The sequence below is a fragment of the Crocodylus porosus genome, unplaced genomic scaffold (genome assembly GCF_001723895.1).
Source record: "Crocodylus porosus isolate Cpor-Errol unplaced genomic scaffold, CroPor_comp1, whole genome shotgun sequence".
NCBI classification, from domain to species: Eukaryota; Metazoa; Chordata; order Crocodylia; family Crocodylidae; genus Crocodylus; species Crocodylus porosus.
In genome coordinates, this window is record NW_017728904.1 from 437688 (window position 1) to 461844 (window position 24157).

A 24157-nucleotide genomic window follows, 5' to 3' on the forward strand; every position below is an offset into this window, starting at 1 on the left:
CCACTGTTGCCTAGTTTTTTAATGAGGATGGGGTGGGAGAGAGTGTCAAAGGCCTTGCTGAAGTCCAGAAAGACTACATCCATGGCGACACCTGCATCCAAGGCTTTTGTGACCTGATCATAAAAGGCAATCAGGTTGGTCTGACATGACCTGCCCCTAAAGAAACGATGCTGGTTGCCCTTGGGCATCATTCCTGAGGCCGGCCCTTCTCAGATGTGCTCTTCTCAAAGAGTTTCTCTAGGATTGAGGTAAGGCTGATGGGCCTATAGTTGCCCGGGTCCTCCCTCCTCCCTTTTTTAAAGATGGGGACCATGCTGGCTTTCTTCCAATCATCTGGCACCTGGCCTGAGCACCACGAGTGCTCATAAAGCCGTGCCAAGGGCCCTGCAATAACCTCTGCTAGTTCCCTCAATACCTTGGGGTGGAGAGCATCTGGACCCGCTGATTTGAACACGTCCAGCCCCTCAAGAAACATCCCTAGAGGTGCTCTTGTTGTAGACAGTCTTGGTATGAACCTTCCTAGATCATTTACCAATCCCAAAAAGCATTCAAAGTCTTTTTTTGACTGGGGGGGGCATGACTTCATTTCAATAGCCTGATTTTTTTTCTTGTCCAGTTTCACCCCTTCTCTAGAAATAATGTGTCTCAGAAATATCAATTCCGTAGCTCCAAAACCACATTTCTGTTCATTGAGTTTCAAATTTGCAGCCCTAGTTGCTTCCACCACCACTTGGAGCCTACGATCATGCTCTTCCTTGTTGGAGCCCCAGATGATGATATCATCTATAGAGGTGTCTACACCCAGAATATGCTTATAAAGCATATGCATAGTTTTGTGATACACCTCCGAAGCTGAAGCTATACCAAAAGGTAAATGCAGAAATTGATATCTTCCAAATGCAGTGCTGAATGTGTATAATTTAAAACTTTCCTCTATTAACTTCAGCTTCCAGTCTCCCAAAGTAGCATCTAATTTACTAAAGAACTGTGCATTCGCAAGCTGAGCCATAATCTTCTCTCTGGTGGGCAACTTAAAATGCTCTCTTTTTATGGATTATTGAGATCCCTGGGATCCAAACATCTGCAGCTGTCTATTATTCTTCTCCACAGTAATTAGGGAGTTCACCCACTCTGTTGGCTCCTCAATTTTCTGTATTACCTGGGCTTCCTCCATCCTTTTTAGCTCTACCTTTAGTTTATCATGGAGGGCAAACAGCACCTTTCTGCATGGGTGTATAACTGGGGGCACCTGTTTATTTATCTGAATTGTACGTTCCCCTGGTAAGCAACCAAGGCCTTGAAACAAATCTTGATATTCCACGATAAGGTCCTCATAACCCGAGCCAGAGTGTTCTTATGCAAGCACCCATTTAACTAAATTGAGCTTTTCACAAGCTGCTAGGCCCAAAATGGGTGTCACCTCCTTAGGTACTACAATGAATGCAAAATTGTACACCACATTTTTATGTTTGATGCAGACTAGGCACTTTCACTTGGCAGGTATCATGGCTCCTGAATAGGCAGTTATGTTTACTTTTGTAGGCCTCAGTTTTGGTGTACTTTTCTGCCTTTTATAAGCTTGCTTCGGTGAAATGTTCACCTAAGCCCCTGTATCCAGTTTAAATGGTATCATTATCCCATGCACTTCCAGTGGCAGGCTCCAGTCCTTCTCAGTAGCTCTGCTTGATTCTGCTGTATATATACAATACTCCTGTATCTATATAATACTCACCCTCTGGAGTATCTTCAACCGTGTGCACCTGGACTTTATGGGCTTGCACTTTGCAAGATTTGGCAAAATGATTATTCTTATTTTAAAACAGAGCTTTCTTAATGCAGCACACCGTTTGGAGCCATGCTGCATTCCACACAGGCAAGCTGGCCTGTACTCCACCTGCCCCTTAGTCAGAGTTGTGGTGCCTGGGGTGACCTCCATTTGAATTGGCCTTTTCTGTCTGTGTTTACTACTTACTTCATTGACAACACCCTCAGCTGCATTCAGCTCTTTGGCCTGAGCCTTCACAGTTTCAGCTGCTCTACAAATTTGCATATTTTTTTCTAGGGATTGGTCTCCCTCCTGTAGCAGCCTCTCTCTTAATCCATTGTCAATAATGCCACAAATGATTGCATCCCTGATCAGCGAATCTATTTTGTCACTAAAAACACAGGTCTTGCTGAGCCTTTTTAACTCTGTGGTATAATGTTTTATGCTTTCATCTGGTTTTTGCATGTACACTAAAAAAAAATGTCTTTCAAAAAGTCTCATTGTGTTTTGGCACACCATATTCTTTTAATTTATTCAATATCTCATTTAACTTCATTTTTTGGCCTGGAAAAAATGTAAAGTTGTTGTACACCTCAAGTGTTTCTTCCCCTATCACATGCAAGAAAATGGATGATTTAACTTTATCAGTTTTTTCTTCTGCTCTTATAGCTGCTAAATACAACTCAAACCTTTGTCTAAATTTTCTGCGATTCTCAGCGATATTGCCTGACAACTAAAGGCAAGAAAGGGCTAGTAATGCACCCATGTTTAACTGTGTCTCTGAGCTGGGTACACTTCTGCCTTGCAGAGAGGGTACTGTACTCGCAGAGGCCTGTGTTCCTTTCTGAGTGTAGCTTTCAGGTCCTGAATTACCAGCTTTCTGCTAGGAATAACACTGCGGATCCATCCAATCTTCCCCATTCACCACTGCTGACACCACGTAATGATTTAGGTCCCACAGTGACTAAAAACATCTATGCATAAGGACGAGAACAGACCTTTAATGACAGGGCTGCCTCCATCTTCATGTCTCCTTACTCTCCAGGGATCATGTTCAAATTCCTCATGTGATAAGACATTCCCTTCTAAGGGACTGTCTCCAAAGCCTCACCCTTATCCCTACACAGGGTAGATATGCACTTTTACAGACTAACCGAATAAGATCTATATGGAGAACACAAGCTTTCATGAACTTGAATTAACTTCGTCAGATTCTGAGTCTACTAAGTCTAATTAAAAGCCTGATGGCTTGGGGCAGACCAACTTCTATCTCACTACTGTTTTGGGCTTTCATTAGTCCCACCCTTTCATCTCCTGTTCTCACACTCTTTGTCTCTTCTGCCTGCTTCCCAGGGACTCCTAACCCAGTAACCCTTTTTTCTTATACCTTCAGATACTAATAACACTGCTGACAAGCCATGCTGACATTATTTTCTTTTTTTCTGCAACCTTTAATCCTCACAACATGCATGAGCAGCATATAGCTATTATCTCTTTTTAATAAAAGAATTAAGAACAGAATCAGTGCCAGACTGGGTCAGGCCAATGGCCCATCTTGTCCAGTAGTCTGTCTCCAACAGGGGAAGAAATGGATGCTATAGAGGAAGAGCATTGGACTGGATATCTCTAGAGTGATCTATCCCTTATTTAATATTCTGCCTGGCATCTACCATTATTGGTTTAGAGATGCAAGAGGAAACATCTTCAAACTTTCTACTCAATAGTCATTAATAGATCTATTAGACATGAACGTATCCAGTCCAGGAACCTTGCTGTGCTTCCTGCTTATGACACCTCCTCTGGCAATGAATTCCACAAGTTTACTATGTGTTGCACAAAAAGGAATTTCTCTTGCTAGTTTTAAACCTGCCACCTACTGAGTTCAGTGGGTGCCATCTAGTTCTAGTGCTCTGAGACCTATTGAACTATAGTTCCCTGTTCACTTGGTCCACACTCGTCCTGATTTTATAGACCTCTATCAAATTCCCCCTCAGCCTTCTCCTTTCTATATGAAGAGTCCTAGCCATTTTAGTTTTTTCTGGTATGGCAACTGCTCCATGCCACTGACCATCATTTTGGTTGCCCTTAGGTGACTTAATTTGAAGCATTGAGGCTAAGTGAAGGTTACCTGAGGTGACGTAATAGCCACCTACAAGTATGTTAGGGACAAACACCAAGATCTAGGAGAACAACTCTTCAGAAAGGTACCCCTCAGGAGGACGAGGTCCAATGGACACAAGCTGCTTGAGGAAAAATTTAGGTTAGACATAAGGAACAACTTATTTTCCATAAGGGTAACTAGAATCTGGAACACACTCCCAGCAGAGGTGGTGCAGTATCCATCCCTGGAAGTGTCCAAGAGGAGGTTGGATAAGTGTTACCTGTCAGCTCCATGTCCTTGGGGAACCCTGACACAGGACACAGACTGTCTGACTCACAAAGAATCCCGCCCCCCCCAAACAGAAACTCATTAAAATGCAGTGAGAGACACACCTAAAACCCTCCAGATAAGGGTGACAAAAGTGAAACAACTGCCCTAGGTCTCATTTGCATCCGAGACGGAACCAGATGACCATTCATTTACATGAGAGATGGAGAACAGAAAACCTGAAGCAGAGACTGCAGTGAATTCTGGGATCAGCGAAGCAGGGGAGCACTGCATGATGGGGAATCTGCATTCCAAATGCTAATCAACCCCCACACGTTCTAATCTGGATTTACAAAGGACTTTTTCTCCCCTCCCCCCCACCTCTAAGCAAAAGTAAGTTTATTAGGTATCTCGGGCTGTACATGCCCAGGTCCCACTATGGGAGGCTGATGTAAACTTAATTGGCTAAAACTCGGTTGTCGGGTTAGGGAATGCTGAGGCAATAGACCGAGTCAGAGGGGGTATGGATAACACTTGAACAACGGTACAGGGTTCATCACAGTGTCCAGCCAATTGGAGCCCTGTCCACAAGTGTTGTCATACTTTTCCCAAGACGACTGGTGGAAGTCCTCTCCACAACAGGTTACGAACACTCCAATAATTGCCTTAAGTCTGTTAAAAGACTATAGTAAGATCTGGAAAAGTCATGCTAAGCTGAGGCTTGTTCACAGCAAGTAAAAATCCAAAACTTTGATGCTGCAAACTATTGTTTCTGAAGACACCAGGAGATATCCCATCAAGTATATCTGCTATCCCTAGGAATGTCAAGCTGGCTCCAAGTAGGTGTTTCCTGAGTATCAGTCAATTTCCTGAGATGTTCCACCCAGATAACCCCTTGTCAATAGAAAAGACAATTTGATTTACAATATTGAGAATGCTTGAAAGAAACTGAACTGGGGGTATAAAAATCTGTAAAAGAAGCACCAGTGTGTGCTGACACCATTCGCTTTCTTCTGGAGAGGCTGAAGGAGGCAGATCGTCTCCCTTCAAGGATCGTGCTGAGAATTTTGACCTGTCAGCTTTGCAACCCGAGTGCCTTGGACTGGTGAGATCCCAGCTCTCTCTCTCTTTTCTCTTCTCTCTCCAAGCATAGATTTCTGAACTTGAACTGTATTAGTTACGCTTGAGCTAAGTTTCCCCAAATACTTAGTGAAACCAGGGTATACTGTGACTGTTTGTGTTTGTTTTTCCTTTGCATGTCTATTACTACTAGGGTCATTATATATTTCATCGACTTAGCAATAAATAACTTTTATAGTCAAACTGGTGGTAATTGAGTATATTTTTCCTTCTTTACTTTTCTATCCCCACTTACTCTGCAGCAATGCTCCTTTTACCTAAGCTAAAGATCCCTGTGTAGCCCAAAATACTGTGGGGTCCACTCATCAAGAGGCTAAAAGATTGGGACGTGCTGAGTTTGAAACACTCAGGGGATCAGCTTGTACAGGCTGATTGACCCAGTTTGGCTCAGGGTGCCCTAATGAACTGAATGCTGGTCCATGAGGGTGTCATCTGGACACCCAGCTGGATTCAGAGGTATTCTGTTTAACTGTGTGCTTGTGTCTGACTGTAGTTATTGTTGCTCTGATGAACTGATTCTTGGCATATGAGGGTGTCAGCCTGACCATGCTGATCAACCTGGCCAGATCAGGCGTGTCACGTTAATCTGTGTATGTTTGTGTGTATGACTGATTTGGGGACTGGAGGAATCCAGCCCCACTGAACTGAGTCCTGCAAGATAGCTCCACTGGGGGTGAAGGCTTGCAGGGGGAGAGATACAGCTCCATATAGAAACACCAGTAACACAAGCAGCACGTTAATAGAATTACTAAGACCCTAGCCTTAATAAATGAACACACCCCAAAGTAGTGGGCAAATCTGGTAACATAAGCACCTCTTGGAGTTTTTTTGAACCCGGTTACCTCCTGCCCATGGCAGGTGACAGGACTCAGTTATCTTAAAGGTTCCTTCCAGTCCTTCTGTTTTATAATTCTATGATTGATAAATACATGAAATGGACTTGACTGGAACTCAGTTATATCTAACCCATAATTCTTAAAATTTTTAATGCTGGAAATGATATAAGAGGGCATTATTACACCAACAAGTACATGATAACAACATGAGAGTTCTTGACCTGAATAGTACTCAGGCTAATTAAACCAAACAGAAAAAGGGTGAGGAAATGGATTAGTATCCTCATTGGCAGATCAGGAGCTGTTTTACAAAAGTGGAGAGTAGGCGGCTGATGCAGTTCCACGTGCCAGATTCTGAGCAGTGGGGGAAATCTGTCCTCAACTGATCTGCCCATGGTCATCCAGGAAATCTGGGGAAGAGCCAGGATCTGAAGGCAGATTTTCTATGCCCTAATCCTGAGTCTTTACCACAGAACTGTCTCCTGTGTCCTCTTCAGCTCTGGGTCTTGCAGGTCTCTACAACTGGATGTATGAGCCCCACACAGTCATAAAGGTAGGGGAAAAGCAAAGAGTTAAAAACACTGACTGTTAAAATCAGTACCTGTTAAAATAATAAGTGATTTGGAAGAAGGGCACTCTGTGCCCCAAATCTTGACTAGCATCTCTCCCTATACAGCTGGCCCAATAAAAAAGATGTCACCAAAAATACCTTGCTTCTCTGTTACATATGCAGTGTCTTCAATGGGTAGTATATGAAAGATGTTTTATATAATCATACATCACTATTAGGGCTGTGCGAAATTTTGCTGCCAGTTTTGTTTTGATGCTGTTTCAACCCGTTTCGAGGTCAAAACAGCAAAATTGAAACAGAACAGATATAGTCGAAAGAACCTCAAAACAAAATGAGGCAAGTCGAAACGTTTCGCTGTTTGGACGTTTCGCCCATAGGTTATAATGGGGAAGGTCAAAACAGCCTATAACATTGTCATTTCTGGCCTGATTTGGATTAAACTTGCAGGAATGATAGCCCCTTTTGGGAGAATGACACCTACAAAGTTTGAAGGAGATAAGTACAGGGGTTTGGGGGAAACTACATCAAGCTGCAGACAAGCAAAACTCGTGACATGGGTGACACTGTGTGTGTTAAAGCACAGCAGGATGGAAGTTGCAGGGATGGGAGTCCCTACTGAGACCATGAAGTCTTCCAGCTATCATGGAGATCAGTGCAAGGCTTCTGGGCCCCTGCACCTCTAGCTGCTGGCATGCAAAAGCTGTGTCATAGGTGCTTGTGTAACTATGTCTGTCTTGGGGCACTGGTGGGGCGGCGGGGAAGGAAACTACTGTTAGGTCCTTCTGTGACCACAAAGCCTGCCAGCTGTCAAGGAGATGGGTGCAGGGGGGGTTCTGGGGCCTGGAAGAACTGTTTTAAAGCCATATCTCCTAAGACTTAGGCTCTAGCCACTCATAGATTCATAGATTGTAGGGCTGGAAGGGACCTTGGAAGATCATTGGGCCTAGCCCTGTGCACCAAGCAGGAAAGACAATTGGGGGTCAGGTGACCTCAGCAAGGTGATTGTCTAGTCTCCTCTTGAAGATTTCCAGCGTAGATGATTGCACCACCTATGCAGGGATCCTATTCCACAGTCTGGACACCCTAGTTGTGAAGTAGTTTTTCCTAATGTTGAGCCTGAAATGAGCCTGAAATGATCTTCCAGAAGTTTGTAACCATTACTCCTAGTTTTCCCCAACAGTGCCCTGGTGAACATTTGTTCACCAAGCCCTAGATGTACACTTCTGATGTAGCGGTAAGCTGCAACTAAGTCCCCTCTCAGCCTTCCCTTTTTCAGGCTGAAGAGTCCCAGGCCCCTCAGCCTTTCGTCATATGGCTTGCTGTGCAAGTCTCTGATCATATGGGTAGCCCTTCTCTGGATTCTCTGAAGCTTTACCACATCCTTGTTAAAGTGCAGAGCCCAGAACTGGAAGCAGTACTCCAGCTGCATTCTCACCAGTGCTAAGTAGAGCCGAGTAGAGCAGGAGAATCACTTCTTCACAATGGTTTTGCTGGAGATGCATTTATTGATGAATGCCAGGGTATTGCTGGCCGTGCTGGCTACAGCATCGCACTGCCAACTCATGTTCGTACTGTGGTCAATTACTACCCCCAGGTCTGTGGTGGCAAGTGATGGGGAATCTTCAGTCCTGCTGCCTGATGAGAGGCAGCAGTTGCACAAGCACCCATGTCACAAGTTTTGCCTGTCAGCAGCTAGGAGTGCAGGGCCCCAGAACCTCTCTGCACCAATCTCCTTGAAAGCTGGCAGGCTTTGTGGTCTCAGCAGGGGCTAGCATGCCTGCAGCTTTCATCCTGATGTACCTTAACACACACAGTGTCACCCATGTCATGAGTTTTTCTTGTCTGAAGCTTGCAGTACAGTTTCCCCCAAACCCCTGTACCTATCTCCTTGAAACTTGGAAGGTTTTTTGGCCTTAGCAGGACCTAGCATGTCTTCACTTTTACCCTCCTGTGCCTTAACACATGCATGTGACACAAGTTTTGCTTTAAAGATTTTAGGGTGCAGATTCCCCAAACCCCCTGCACCTATCTCCTTGAAACTTGGCAGGCATCATGCCCTCAGGGGGCAGGCATCATACCCATAGGAAATAATGGGGAAGGTCAAAACAACCTATAACATTGTCATTTCTGGCCTGATTTGGATGAAGTTTTCAGGCCAGAAATGGCAATGTTTTGACCTTCCCCCATTATATCCTATGGGCAAAATGTTGAAACAGTTTTGCCATTTCAACGGAATGGAACAGCTGTTTCAAATCGAAACAAAATGTGAAATGGAACGCTATTCCGTCGAAGTGTCAAAGTGGAATGCTGCTGTTTTGCACAGTCCTGGGAGCTATCACACTGCCTTGCCACTGGGTGGCAAAGGCATGAACAATAGCCTATTTATGAAGCAAAGTGCTACCATGGGATGAGCAAGACCAGAAGAGCGGACCCCTTGATCTACACTGATGTAACTTACCCCAGTGTACCGCTTTGGTTTTTACAAAGACTCAATTTCCCGTGGAGTCACATAACTTACACCCATGTAGGGCAATGTGTCATGTGTCCTCTTTACTTTGATACTAATATAAAGACCATCACAGGTGTGTTTTGCAGCAAGGTGATTGCTCCATATTTGGGTGTCTGACTCCTGTAATGTGTGTTTAAGATTCTGCTGATAGGACATTTTGTGTAAATAAGGCTTTGGAAAACACCTTGAAAACAAGTTCTATTTAGAATTCTTTAATGTCCTTAATAAGTGTTTCTGCCCACAGGTGTTGCCCTGCGGGGTCAGGCCAATTCTCAGGATCTCAATATTGTGCTGTTAGACAGGAAGGTCTAACAGGACAGGAAGGACACAATTGCACATATACACACATACACACCACCAACTCGGGCACATACACATCCAAACCAGCCTAGCCACATGTATATCTATCACCAATTCAAGCACATACACACCAGAAATTAGACAACAATCAGTTGTCAATATCCACACACTCCATACACATACACAGATCACTAATTCTTATATGACACGCACATGTATATTCACCAGTTCACACACAAACCACACACCTACACATACACACAGGTGAATTCCTAACTTGGATGGTATGGTATGTGGATGATCCTGTTGTAGCACAGAAGAGGGAGAGCTAAGTAATTCTGGGAAAACCTAACAAGGAACATAAAGTTTGATCCTCACTGGGGCAGATCAGTGCTAAGTCAGCACAATGTAGTTCACACTAACAAAGGCTCTTTGAAAAAAATAATAATACCAATACATGCAAAGTGTGTTTGGGGTACTTGGGGGAAGGTTAAACTGAGAGAAAAAGTGTAAAGAGTGAAAGTTTCCAGAACCAGGATTAGAACCAGTAGCCTAGACAGAGGCTGGCATTATAGGTCAAGTGGCCCTGGGGTTACCTGGTGCCAGGGTGGAAGCAAGGGAAAAAGCCCAGTGGCAAGAAGGAAACAGCCAGGAGACAGAGGCAGAAAGCTGGGAGACCAGGGGGAAAAGGCAGTTAGGACAAGGCAATAGAAGTGGCAGAGATCAGGAAAAAAGGCAGTGGAGATGAGACAGTGGGAAAGAAACAGGGGTTTGCAGATAGAAGGAGCTTAGGACAGCTGGAGCCACAGGAGCATGGGACAGGTGCTGGAGGTGGCAGTGAGCCAGAAGCAGGAGAGGGAGAAATGAGACAGAAGTTAGAGGGGCGAGGAGCAGAGCTAGAACTGTAATAAAGCTAAACCCAACTCAGGGGTTCAGATAACACTTTTATTAAATGAACACGGTACTGTACAGCTTGGTTCCTACAGACACTCACACAAGTACTCTCTTTCACACACACACACACACACACACAAGCATTCACAATGGCAGCAAGGGAAAGAGACTCAGTGGAAGGGTTGGAGTCCAGGTAGGGAAGAGAAACAGAGTCCAAGTCCTTGATTGAAGAGGGGGTGATAGGTACCTATCCAGGCTGGAAAGGGGCACTTTTCCAGTAGTTGTTGTGCAGAGGGGGCTCACCGGCAGGGCCTCTGGGTGAATAGATGGTGTGGCATGGTGCTGGTCCAGATGGAGAGGGTGTCCCAAGGAGTCAGTCCTCACTACCCCTTTTTATGGGGCAGACAACCTCTGATCTCCTATGGGGAGGATCTGTCCAGGCAAGATGAGTCCTGTTCCAGAGGGCTCCAGGTGTTCTTACTGAGCATGTGCAGCCTTGGCACAATGATGAGTCGCCTCATCTTTTGTTTCTTGAATGCTGAGGGTGGTTCCAATGGCTGGGTCGTTGGTCCAGGTATTGGTTTTAATGGTTTGATCACTCAGAAGAAGCTATTTTTAGACCTACTGCCATTGTCTCTCAAGCACCCTCATTCATTCCTATTCATTCAGGAACCAAGTTACATAGGGGGTAGGTATGAGTCATAGGTTACACAACAGGGCATGGGGACAAGATGGGGACTTGATAAACAAAATGGAAACTTGACATGACTCATGCTAACTTACATATGTAGGCCTAAATCATATAGTACCAGTAAAACAGTAATATAGAACGGTAGAAAATCAATATAAACATAATAATTATACAATATAAAGGAGAAAAAACAAAACAAATACAATTTGCTACCAAACTAAAATGCTGAAGCTTATCCTATGTCTTAGCCCACTTATACTTATCTATAAGGAATAGAGAGGGAGAGAAAAAGTCAGAAATGGTTGGGGAAGGGGAGGGAATGAAATAACCCCCCCAAAACTGGGAGTTTTGCTATACAGGGGTACCTCATAAATCAAGAAAGATGGACAGAAAAGTACTTTTCCGAATAAGCAGACAACAAGAATGTCGGCAAAAGAAGGAGTGACATGAATACAGTTTTTGCAGCTCCTTAAATTACTAGCAGACAAAAAGAGTGGGAAACAGATAGCTCATGGGAAAGAACATTAATGATGCCACACAGAGCTTTCCCTTTAAGAGCCTGTCTCTCAGAGTGCTTAAAAGGGTACAGACCTTCCAAAAGAGCTCATCCCTGCCTTTCCAAAACTGGTTTATCAGATAGCTGCCCAAACTGAGCACTTAAAATTTGCAAGCCTGGATTTCAGCTCTTCAAAACTCCGAGGACAGCCAAGGGATCCTGAGGTTGGAAGAAGAGCCTTACGAGTAGCATTATAGGAAGACTGTGTCCTGCATCTGTGCAGGGTGTTGGACCAGATGATCTTTGAGATCCCTTTCAACCCATCTATGACACACAGAACAAGCAGCAATGGTCTCAAGTTGCAGCAAGGGAAGTTTAGGTTACACATTAGGAAAATCTTTTTCACTAGGACGGTAGTAAAACACTGGAACAGGCTCCCCAGCAAGGTTGTGGAGTCTCCATCCTTGGAGGTTTTTAAGATCAGGTTAGACATAGCCTTGACTGGGATGATCTATTTGGGGCTGGTCCTGCTTTGAGCAGGGGGGTTGGACTAGATGTGACCTCCTGACCTTCCAACCCTCATTTTCTATGATTCTGTGATTAGGCAGTGTTTTAAAAGACAGATGATCCTGTTGTAGCACAGAAGAGGGAGAGCTAAGTAATTCTGGGAAAACCTAACCAGGAACAAAAATTCTGATCCTCACTGGGGCAGATCAGTGCTAAGTCAGCATAATGTAGTTCACAACAACAAAGGGTCTTTGAAAAAATAATTTTAATGCCAATACATGCAAAGTCCAAGTTACTTAAGTCCAAGAAACCCCGAATTCTGAGGTGGCACACCGTGACATGGCAAAAGTGACCTTTGACTAGTATGTTTTATGGAGACTCAATGACACAGTAGCAGGCACCTAAACCAAGTGGCATAGCATTCACTTTGTGATAAGACGCTGCCTTGCAATTGTGAGTGTTTGTGAAATGTTTTCAAATCCTTCCTGCTGTAGATTCTTGAGAGCCACCCAGTGGCTGATCCTGCCCAGAGAATCCCAGAGAAGCAGCTTGCCTGCTCAGGATCATTTATGGCATTAAAAAAGCATGACTTTATTAAATGAATCAACTGGCATGTGAAGAAATAAGGTGAGGAAGTGGGCATGGACTCCGTAAAGAGGGCTGGAGCCACTCACAAGCACCACTTTGTCCTGACCAGTGAACCTCAAGTCCCCTGCCAGTGACACCACTTGACACACCTAGGTCTGGGTACATGCTGTGGGCCCAGTCACAGCCCACCCATATAGATTCTGGGCACCTTCTTCTGGAAAGCAATTTGTTTCCAGCAACAATAGAGATCCACAGCTCCATCACTATACAGTATCTTGGCTGAAGTGCCTGAATAACCTCGGATTGCTTTCATTATAAAATGCCACTCAGCTGTGATACAGAAGTGAACTCTTTTTCAGTTAAGGATCAGCAGCTGACCCTAAGCCCAACCTCATATTCATGGGTGAGAAAACCTTGCTGTAGCACAGGTTAGTGATCCTCTTGCTCTCATTGGGCACATCTACATGTGCATTAACACACTTTAGTTAATGTGCATTAAATCTAGTACCTCCATTATGAGCTACTAAGAAAATGCACATTAGCCTGTCTTCATGTGTATTAACTAAATAACATGTTTTTAGTGGCACTTTAATGCATATTAAAATAGACTAATGCACATTAAAGTATGCATGTAGATGCACCCTTTACAATAACAGGGCTCCTTAGAGGGAAGGATATAATTTTTTGGCACTGTAGAAAACCCAAAGGGGCTAGGGTTGGCCTGGACTGGCAGGGATCCCCTGGCACCAATTCAGGGACCAAATCACAGTTAAATCCTTAAGGAAGGGGAAGGTGGCTGAAGGTCAAGGGATCTTTGAGCAAAGGACTGGCAAACCTGCTAAAAAGTTGCTGTAGAGCTGCTAAAGAGAACATTTTGGTTGACCGCAGAGGGAAGCTGAAGCACTTGCAGCTAGAACTGGAAAACATTGTTGGAATTGTGGAGCAGATCCACAGCTGCATAAATCAGTGTAGTGTCACTGAAGTTGAAACAGATGTGTTGATTTCTACCACTTCCAGACTGGTCCATAATCTCAAAAAGATTGTTTTTTTGGGGTGTTTTTTGTTTGTTTTTCAAAGGGAAAAAAATCAAGGTTACTTTATAATTACAAAGGCAAAGATCTCTATTTTATAATTTAAAAAGTAATAATAAGTAATGACCTGATTGTAGAACTGATGTGTTACTTTCAAACACTGTTATTGCTCAATACGGCCGGGGCCAGATCTTATAACATACTCTTAGTGTTTCACAATACTTTGCATCTATAAAGCTTTAATGAATGCTTGTGCTGCTCTCTGAAATCAGCCTCGTGAAGTGCATTTGCCCAGGAGATCCCACAAAGATGCATCACAAGTTATGTGTGATTTGTGGAAAAAAGATTACAGCTTTATTAAACAAGAAAACATGACCATTAAAAAAAATGAGGAGGTTGAGGACTGCAGCAAGGTCTGGAAAGGCTGCTGTAGTATTTGCATGGATAGAAAGCAAAATATCAAAGGCATGGGGGAAAAAATATGCGGTCTGCTTTAAAAACATGATAGTGTAGGAGCGGCAGTGGTGTTAGTCTTTGTGGTGCATATTTTGGGGGCTTTTCCATGGCCTTCCAGAGATCCAGTCTCGCCTTAAACTTTTTCCTTTCAAATGTCTCAGGTCCTTAAATGTCTCAACCAGTAACTCCATGAAATATGGAGTAACACTTCAGTTGTGTTTATATCAAGCCATGCAGCGCAGTGAGAACTTCCACGTTTGCCATGTCTATGCCGGTCTCCTTTGGGCCAGAGTTAAAACTCTGTCATCATATCTAGTGCCAGATATTATTTTAGCGTTTTGTTAGCAGGATGTAGAAAGTTAACTCGGAGCCAGAATCCACATGCTGGAAGGCTATAATTTGGGCTTCTATCACCTTAACTCTGCCGCTGAAAGTTTTTGCCAAGACATTTACTTCTATTTATGTCTGCTTGGGTCACAGTCATGCCAGGATTTAAACAGGTACTTAACTTTAATCTTGAACTTTCCAGGAGGGTCGCTCTGTTTGAGTAGGTGACAAGGAGATTGTATAAATTAGACCTTGCCATTTTTTTCCCTTTTTTTTCAGGTAGAAGGAGAAAAGCCCAGCATGGATGGAGCATTCACAGGAGCAGTTCTGTTAAAAAGCCTTCTTAGATTTTTCCTGAAGTGCTATTTGCTCTTAATGGTTATTTTGCAAAAAGTGACAGATGTATTAAATCGTTACAGGACAGCAGGCCATTTTGAATCCCAAGCAAATAACATATAGGAGAGGGAACTTGTTCCAAGTCGAAAGTCACTTAGGTCTTTCATTTCTACTCTTTTGCTGCCATAAAGCTAAAAGATATTGAAAAGGACACCCCTCATGGGGCAGAAGATAGATGGTATTCAATAGCACATGCACTGAAATATGTAGTGGGGTGAAATTCATCCTTACGTACAGGCCGGCCCAATGCTACAGACCACACAAAAGGAATGATTAGCCTCTTGCTTCTGAACTTCAGGGTCTGTTAGGTGTTGAATGGCACAGAGTGGAATGGTTCATAGACAAGAAATGGAGGAGAAAGGAAAACCAGGAGGTAAGTGTTATGACACTTTTAATGAGCATGAGAAGCGATGCATACAATTGCAAATGAGATAATGAAGTAGATGAGGAAAATATTTCCAGGGTTTCAAGAGAGGCTCGGAGGAACTGCCCCCTCCAAGGTTTTGCATTTTGAACACCATACTCTTCCCCATTCCAACTGTAAAGTTTAATGAGCATGGGTGAACTTCCATTGCTTCTAGTTACTTATTGTCCCCTGGTCAGTGTAAATCAAGCAAAGCAGAATATGAGCAGAGAACGAAGCTGTGCAATCATTATAGCATAGATCTGAAGTAAAATATAACAACCAAAAGATGTGTGTGTCATTAAAAAACTAAATCCTGGTACAGCTGGTTGGTAATTTTGGGGTTTAGAATGCTTTTCCCTCTGTACCCTCTGGTTCAATAAAAACAAATTGCTATAGGATGTTTGATCAGGTTTGATGAAAATTTTGTTAAACGAGGTATCAAAGAAAAATTTCAATCATACCATTCCTGGGCATGAGAGAAGTGGAACTTCTCAATTTTCCATCTCCAGATACACTTTTTCCCCTCAATAATGTATTTTATATGGTAAATGACAATGTGATTTTATTTTAAAGTCAAAATGGAAATAAACATTTTGAAGGATCAAAACAGAACATTTTTATCGGCTCTGGACATCATTTTTTATAACTAATTTCATGGAATTTTGCAGGTTTTTTCCTGACACATTTCTGGGGGAAAAAAACCCCAAGTTTGAAAACTGGAGGCATGTCTACACATGCGTTTTAATGTGCATTAGCCTATTTTAATGTGCACTGAAGTGTCACATAAAACCCATGTGCTTTCTCTAAAGCACATTAAAATAGACTAATGGGCCTTTTTTGGCACCTCACAATGGAGGTACTAAATTTAATGCGCATTACCAAACATGTATTAGTGAATGTGTAGATGCTCCCAGGGGGTTTTCCAGCTGACTGGATATTCCAGCTCCCACACAAAGCTCTAGTGCCAAGCATTCACAACTTCCATTAGCCGCACTGGAAGTTGTGGGTGCTAGGCACTTCTAAAATCCATAATCAGCAAGCTCAGCCATGAATCTGTTCCTTATTTTTTATGTTTGCTTATTTCTTGTTCCATGGATAATCGTGCTGGGTTTAAACAGGCCCACAGTTCCCATAGGGGAAATCACCAAAAGGTTCAGAATTACACAAGCTCCCAGGACCACATATTCCCCCCAGACCAAGAGGGCCCTCAAACTCAAAAGATCTCCTGGAACCAAGTAAGCGCTCCATGTCAAATAAAGCAGAGGATCCCACCAGCGTCTGCTGAGGGAAAGTAGTGAGAATCGGGCCAGGGTATATCACAGTACAGGGTTGCCCATCTTCCAACTCAGTTTCCACTATCCTGTCCGGGTACTGTACGGCATGGATCTCACTGGAAGTGACAGCGAAAGGCTCTGGGCACGGTGGCAATGTCACGCCACAAGGCGGGTAGGGTATGTCGTAGCAAGACATGGGATGGAGGCGAACCTGCAACACACAAGAGCAAGCAGAATAAACATGATACACACACGTATGTGGAAGAGGAGGTCCTGAGGTCAGGTGCTACCATTATGGACAAAAGCTAGAAGGAAGGATGTGCCAGGCCATGATGACTTGTTTCTCCTGGACTGTGCTTACCTCATGCTAACTCTGTGCCTCAGTTTCCTTCAGGTGTTGTGAGGATTAACATGGATGTAGGATATGGGGCAGTGCTTGCCGCATAAGTGGCAGCTGATTTTGTTAATAGGGTCTGAAATAGCTGAAAGGAACGTGAAGGGAAACTCAGGAAACAGGATGGGAGGACAACAGAAGGGAAGGGATAGCAATGGTGACAACTGGAAATGGGTGAGATCATGAGGGAGGAATGAGAGAAGTTGGAAGGGGCTGGTTAAGAGGTGGGTAAAGGGATCAGAATTAGGAGGAGGAGGCTTGGGAGAGTGGGTAAGGTGGGCATCCTTTGCTAGGCCTGACTCACTGCCCTAGACCTCCCAGGTGTTTTGCCCCACTTACTCCAGTTTTCAGGCATCAGCCCTAGACGTGAGCCAGTGAGTTTGCTCCAGGGACACCCCCCTCCCATTCCCTTCACACTCAAATGTGCTAAGGGCTGAGGGCAAGTGACTTTACCACCACTTCTCTCCATATGGTGCATATACATGGGTGAGTGCAGCATGGTCAAGGGTGATGCTCTCTAGGGGTATCAGAGTTATGGTGCTGATATGCCCTTCACTGCCAACCATATCTGTCCCTGTCTGCTTCCTTCTCATCCTCTCATTACATTAGCCCTTGGCCCCTCTTAACTGGCTCTGAACTTCTCTCACTCTTTCCAGGAGGGGACACCTGTTACCACCATTACTGGCTTTTCATTTTTCTCATCCTTCTCTCCTCCTATTTATAATCCCAAATGCTATTGAAAAGGCTAAAAACTGTTCTTCCCCATGCTTTGCACACTGTAAGCATCATAACACTTGTGGAAAAGCACAGAGAGTTACCTCGGGTCACTTGCCGAGCAAGTAGAACAGCGTGGGCCAGATCAGAGACCCGCCTAGCTGATGATAGCTTTATTTACACTTTGGATTTCAGAGCATTGAGAGCGAGGCCCCATTTTCTGGGGCATTGTATAATCACAGAGTAAAAGAGAGTCCCTGCCCTGAACAGTGCCCACACTAATTAGGCAAGGAAAAAAAATGAAAGGAGGGAGGGATAATTATCTTCACCTTAACAATGGGAAGATGATACACAGATATGACAGGGTTGACAGTTTGAGTGATGAGCTCATTAGCAAGAAGGGCCCCCCACTGATTTGCCTACAATCAATCAGGAGGCTTGTAGGAGGGTAGGACTCTAAATGCAGTCCCTGTGTCTAAATTCAGAGCCTCCACCCTACTGTTACCCATTATCTCTTGTTTTTCCATACCCGTCCCCACTCAGGGCTACATCTGGAGGGCATGCCTTGGACTTCAGCAAAGCAGGATGAACTCCACCAGTGCAGGAGCTGGATTAAAAAAAAAAAAAAATCCTAGTTCTGCTATAAACATGAAAAAATTGCCAGAGGGAGTCTCACCAGCATGCCATCTAGCAATGTGTGCTGCCACCTATAATACCCACGCCATGTCATTTGGACAGAAGTATTAGAAGCCTCAATGGATCCATTGCAGAACAAATTGCCCACAGAAGTTTGTGCTAAAACCCCATCAAAAGATGTTTGTTCTAAGGCATATTTCTATATTTCTATATAAAATTATACATGACCCTCCAAACTTCAGATTTACGTTATATAAATAGAGATTAACCTACAAACAGTAACAAAACAATTATTTAGTATCTGTTACCAGTCTATAGAGGTTTATGAAAGTATTTGGGGGAAATTCTATAGCTAGTGAAAGGTGGTATTTTTTTTAAATACAACTAACAATTGGAACATATATATATACACATATATACAGGGAGAGATCGAGAGAGAGATCTATATTTATGTATATATGCGTGCGTGTGTTTGTATGTATGTACACACACATAATACAACTTATTTGTATTTTAATACAACTAACAATTGGAACATACACACGTGTGTGTGTGTGTCTGTGTGTGTCTGTGTGTGTGTGTGTGTAAAAAGAAATATATGTATTAAAACTCCAGGGTTTTTCAAAATGGTTTGTACATCCAATTCACTTAAGATACAGCTAAAATGAAAGAGGGGTTGTGGGCTTTTTTAGGGGTCCCAAGTTATCTATGTCACTTGAATACTCCAACCATAGTTTATGAAGTCTACAAGCTCCAGTGGTAGAAACTGGAAAACTGTAGAAACAATTCTTTGTGAAGAGAACCACGTGGTGTTTTTGTAAGATTTAATCCTAAATTAAATCCATGGTTACATACTCTTTGGATAGCAATAAATAATTCATTCAAAATGGACTTACCCTGGTCCCCAAGGAGAATAAGTCAAGAGAAGTGGTGAGAAGAGCCCTGGGTGGTGAGTGCTTTTATATGATGCTGAGAGTGCCTGGAGGACCTGAGACACCCTTTATGCACACAGTCCTAATTAGTTGCAAAACAAACTTTGCTGCATTCATAACTCCTTCATCTAATGAAATTGTTTTGCTTGCTGTTGGTGCTTATTAGCTAATTTTGAACTGCACGTAGCATGGCATCATTATTCTTTTATGGGTCAGATAAAATTCTTGATATCTTTCCACTGACCACATTTCAGTTATGTGAGGAATTAACTGGGCTCCATTCATGTGCTTTTCTTTATCAGCTTGAATACATGAAACCCTTCAGGGAAGCATGAAATGCTGCAAAGCGCAGGATCCTACTTCTGTCCTTCATGCCCAGCCTGCTGTAGATGTGCAAGTGAACCGCAATTTTACCTTTGCAAATTGCTAGTGAGGAGCTGAGTTTAATCCACAGTCTCTTCAACTTCTGTAAGTAGCCATGAAGGCTCATATCCTATTAGCATATAACCTCAAGATGTCCAGATGGCACGTGAACAGTTTTTAGGCATCTAAGGCTCTATATGCAATCCTGTTCTGCGCCACTGGCCAAAGTCCCATAATGCACCTTGATTCCTTAAGTGCTTCTGTCTTTCCCTGAAATATCCTTAAATGACTAGACTTGGCTTCTTGTACACATTCAGAAGTGACTCAATATATCCCCCGTGGTCTCTAGTGCCACTTACAGATTCATAGATACATAGATGTTAGAGACTGGAAGGGACCTCAGAAGATCATCAGGTCCAGGCCCCCTGCGCTTGCTTTCTTCTGTGATCCTGTCCTCTGTGGAATGATCATCAATGCCACTCAGGTTCCCTGTTCAAAAAGAAATGTTCAATGCCTTTGTTTGATGCCCGGGAAGTATGAGACCTGGGGTCTGAGCCCACCTCTCCTCGAGGGAATTTAAACCCACACCTCTGGTTTCCAAGGAGAATGCCATAAGCTCTAGCCCATGGGATAGGCAGAGCTGGGGAGCTTCTTCCATCGCTCTTCTAGCAGCTGGTCCTTTGGTGGAAAAGAATGTGAGCATCATGGGGCCGGAAGGAGAGCCTGTAAGAGGAAGTGTGACTCAGTAGCCTAGTGGTTAGGGATTTATCGGGGGGAGGGGTTGAGTCTTGCTCATGATGCTTGTAATCAAGTCCGTCCAGTGGTTCTTTAATGCAAATGCCCTTCGAAATCCGTATATTTCCTTTTATATACATATACATATTAAGGGGTGCAAAACAGGCCCAATTCGATTCGGATTTGGATTCACCCCAAATCAGGGACACTGATTCAATCCATTGATTCGGATCACTGACCCTGATCCGATTCAGCCGAATCTGATTCTGAAGATTCAATGTTGATTCAGTGAATCAGTGATTAGGACACAGGCTCAGCTTTAAAAGTTTTTTCTACATACCTTGAGATAGCAGTGCGGCTCGTGATCGCTGTGGTGCTAAGGCAGATGGAGCACCTCACAGCAGTGCAGGGGGCTCTCCAACGTGCTCAGCAGCAAATCTGGAAGTGGACCAGAAGTACTTCTTCTCTGAATCGAATCACCACCTGAAGCTTCACACGGCCCTAACGCATATGCATGTTGGGGGGGTGATTCTATGTGTGTGTGTGTGTGCGTGTGTGTACATGTATGTATATATCTATATCTATTTATAGATATTGATATATATGTTCCATTAGTTGTATTAAAAAACCTTACCATCTTTCACCAGCTATAGAGGCTATAGAGCTTGCCAGGTGATTCTTGTTGGTTGCTCAGAAATCTGACAGACAACTTTTCCCACTGAGTGACAGAGGGAGCTGCAGGCTGGAAACAAATACACAAATATGTTTAAGGAGCTGTGATACTTGTGCAAGCTAGAAGGGAAATCATGTCTGGGAAGGAGACATGCCACCCGAGGAAGACATTATTAAAAGACATTATTAGACCCCCCTGACTCATTTAGATGCTTAGCAGGGGTAGATTAGGAGGGGACACTGCAATTGGCAGAGCCATCCTGATTGACACTGGTTGAGAGTTTAGTAGCTACAAATTTGGGGGAAAGTCTTTTTATGCAAGGATGTGCAAAGCTTTCCTTATTGCCAATTTAAGGGACCTTGACATGGGTATTTGATGGTGATGCTCTTGCACAATATTTGGGTACCAATTATGATCATTCAACATTTTGAATTGGCCTACCATACTCTCTGAAAGCCTTTTGTATAAGGCTGAGTCCCCAGAAAGACCCTTCTTTTACTCTTTGCATAAAGGCCACATAATAAAAAGAATATTTACAAGGAAAGGGGGAAACCACCATTATCTTTTCAGCTAAGCAGGGCAACATGTAAGCTCTCTACACTAAAGCTGCAGTGCGCAGAGGACTTGTTGGTGATCCCAGAACCAGGAGAGCAGCAGCCCGGAGTTGCTTGGAAATGTTAGTAGGGCAGAAGTCCCTTAGGGAAACTGAGCTCCTGGTGGTATTAGCTGGCCATCGCAGGGGTGTGATGAGCTGGACCTCATTTGCATATTAATTATAGGAGAGTTTGGGGTAGCTGGGGAAGAAGAACAGGCATGTTTTGGGCATGGGTGTAAGAAAGACCATTGCTACTGCTTTTGAATAAGGAAGAATGAAAGAGCTGTATCAAATCTGTTTTGACCACCCCTTGCTCTTGTAGGCTGTGTATGGGAACGGGGAAAAGAGTGGCTTTATTGGTAAGGTTTCTGTTAAGGATTATACGTACCACTGATTTTGGTTCCAGGGGACTAAGGAAATTGCTAATCACCTTTAAATCAGCCAGTGAGACCGAATCTATTTGAAAAGCTGTTGGGAGCAGTGAGTGAGTGAGGAAATCTGCTGAGGATCTTTCTACCTAGGTCCAGAGCTGTAGGCAAGTCAGCTGGGATGGGTGGAAGAGCCACTAGAGCGGCATCTTATGACCTGAGGTTGTGACCACATGGACTTTGGCTTCTGCCAGTGCTGGGCAACAAATCATGAGTGGGAGCAAGGGGGAGGAGGAGAATATTTAAAGCTCAGTGTCTTGCTTCTGTAGCAACTATAAGTCCTATGAGGAGGACTGGGCTTAAGGCTCTTGTCAAGAGGGGTGAATGATTTTCTAATTGCTGGCTCTCCCAAGCTTGCTTCTTTGCTTAAAACTGCCCAACTTTGTGTCTGCAAGTGGAGAAAGTGCTGCCCTTTAAAGTCAATGAGAGGAAAGGATTTAATTTGTTCTGTATCTCTAGGACAGGGGCTCCAGCCAAAACTTTTCATAGGGAACTTGGAGGACTTTCTAACCCTTTCCTTTCTGCAACTGGTTAAAACATGGAAGTGGATGTGAAATGACTGAAGATAGAGGCAGTGGGGGAAATCAGTGCAGACATGCCTTGAGACAGATAGACCACCCCTTCACAATGAAGAAAATGGGGGGAAATAAAGGCTTGTTGATAGCGCTACTGTGTCCTAGCAAAAAAAAAAAAATGTATTATGAAGTTGGACCTTCAGATTATGTAAATGAGTCCAGTGTCGGTGAAGTCAATGGCTCCTTGCCATATGAGCTTTAAATGATTAAAACAGTTGCAAACTATTATTTTATTTAATGAAATGCAGGGAGGCTCAAATGAGTGATCTTGACACACACTTCTGAAAGTGATACTTTTGCAAAATGCTGTAATGCCTACACCTAGTGATGTGCACTTGATATGAGCATAAAACAGATCTTTGCATTAATGAGTTTTTGTGAAATGTTTTGAAGACAGCTTTGTTCTGGGGAAGCTGCAGACCTCCCCACCTTAAATATTATTTCTCAGGCAATTCCCACACAGAGGCATCATAATTTACGGATTATTTATACAAAAGAGCATGCAACTTCAGCAACATCAACAATGCTTAACAATGTAAAGAAATGAAAGAGGGAGACTGGCACAGTTTTTGGAAAAAAAAAAAGACAGTTGCAGCTCTCACTGAGCATGAGCTGTTATGCCCTCAAAACTGGATGCCAAATACTGCAAAATGCATCCTCAGCCAGAAAAAGCAACTGGTCATTGAAGCCTGAACTTGCTTTTTGCACTCCCTCCTCTCCCCATAGTCATAGTCAAAGCCACCATGGGACAGAATGGAAACCATGGGGCAATCTAGTCAAAATTAATGCGGTAGAGAATTGTGTGGCTTTTCTTTAAATTTTATTTCCATTTAATTTAATTTAATTTGTATTTATTTTTATTTTATTTCATTTATTTTTCATTTAATTTAATTTCATTTCATTTCATGTTTATTTTATATTTCTTATCTTTTCTTTCCTTTTCTTTCATTTTATTTTAAGCAGTGCTTGGGATAAATGGGGATAGAATGCAATTTCAAGGCTAAAGAGGAAGGATGGTGGAATACCTGAGATGGAAGAGAAGAGTGAAGCTGAAAGCTTTCTCAATATGGATAGATGGGGAAAGGCTGCACCTTAGAGATTGTCTAGAGAAAGAATTGGAAAGTGTTTACGTGGAGCTTGGGTGTGAGAACCTGGGGTAGAGATCCAAACTGAAGATGACTTCTGAGCGATGGCCTAGTTATTAACAGATTTGCCCGCTACTTTGGGGTATGCTCATGTATTAGGGCTAGGGTCTTGGTAATTCTATCAATGTGCTGCTTGTGTTACTTATGTTTCTATACGGAGCTGTATCTCTCCCTTCTGCAAGCCCTCACCCCCAATGGAGCTATCTTGAAGGACTCAGTTCAGTGGAGCTGGGTTCCTCCAGTCCCCAAATCAGTTATACACACAAACACACACACACAGATTAACGAGACATGCCTGACCTGGTCGGGTTGATCAGCATGGACAGGATGACACCCTCATATGCCAAGAATCAGTTCATCAGAGCAACAATAACCACAGTCAGACACAAGCACACAATTAAACAGAATACCT

At 43.3% G+C, this 24157-nt stretch overlaps 1 long non-coding RNA gene across 1 annotated transcript; it reads right to left on the reverse strand.

The window, feature by feature from the left end:
* Positions 1-15249: 15249 nt before the first annotated feature.
* LOC109324742 lies at positions 15250-19265 on the reverse strand. The gene is made up of 2 exons (XR_002104996.1): positions 19196-19265; positions 15250-16766 (listed from the first exon to the last, which is right to left on the reverse strand). It is a non-coding gene; the product is annotated as an uncharacterized LOC109324742 (long non-coding RNA).
* Positions 19266-24157: the final 4892 nt, after the last annotated feature.